Source organism: Octodon degus, unplaced genomic scaffold, assembly GCF_000260255.1.
Source record: "Octodon degus isolate 3935 unplaced genomic scaffold, OctDeg1.0 scaffold00081, whole genome shotgun sequence".
Classification (NCBI taxonomy): domain Eukaryota; kingdom Metazoa; phylum Chordata; class Mammalia; order Rodentia; family Octodontidae; genus Octodon; species Octodon degus.
The window spans coordinates 6,661,272-6,661,792 of NW_004524657.1; the positions used below are offsets into that span (position 1 = coordinate 6,661,272).

The 521-nt window shown below is 33.6% G+C and overlaps 2 protein-coding genes across 6 annotated transcripts in view; one reads left to right on the forward strand and one right to left on the reverse strand.

Moving 5' to 3' along the window:
• Nucleotides 1–521, forward strand: part of Cmss1 (cms1 ribosomal small subunit homolog (yeast)) — a 427,095-nt gene that overhangs the window by 133,657 nt on the left and 292,917 nt on the right. The gene's annotated exons all lie outside the window — the stretch shown is intronic.
• Nucleotides 1–521, reverse strand: part of Filip1l (filamin A interacting protein 1 like) — a 311,808-nt gene that overhangs the window by 101,445 nt on the left and 209,842 nt on the right. The window lies entirely within an intron of this gene.

The following is a 521-nucleotide window of genomic DNA, read 5'->3' on the forward strand; positions in this document are numbered from 1 at the left end:
CCTTGAAAAGATCTTTGACTTCTTTAGTTAGATTAATTCCAAGGTATTTCATTTTCCTCGGTGCTATTGTAAAAGGTATTATTTCTATAATTTCCACCCTGACTAACTATATATACTGATACCTGTGAACTAAGCAACTGCACTGAATGGTAATCTGTAATAGTAGTTTTATGCTTGGAGTGTCTGACATTCTGGTCTTCTTAATATGGGCTGCTTGTAATTACATGCCAATTGCTCTTGTGCTGTCTCGCGGATAGATGATTGTTCAAAAAGAAGGGAGTGGTGAATGAAGGCAAGAGACAGGAAAAAGAATGTTGTGGGACAGTGCTGCTTCAAGGTTGTATATGGTTAGATTTTTGGACTTGTGTGTAAACATAAGAATTATATAATTCTTTATGCCTATAGTTAAAATATATTCTCATTTTTAAATATTTTTTCATCATATTCTGTAGGGACTTAAAGTTCAACATATCAATACTTGATGAAAAATACCTGTTCCGTGTTATGCCTAAGATGTTTGA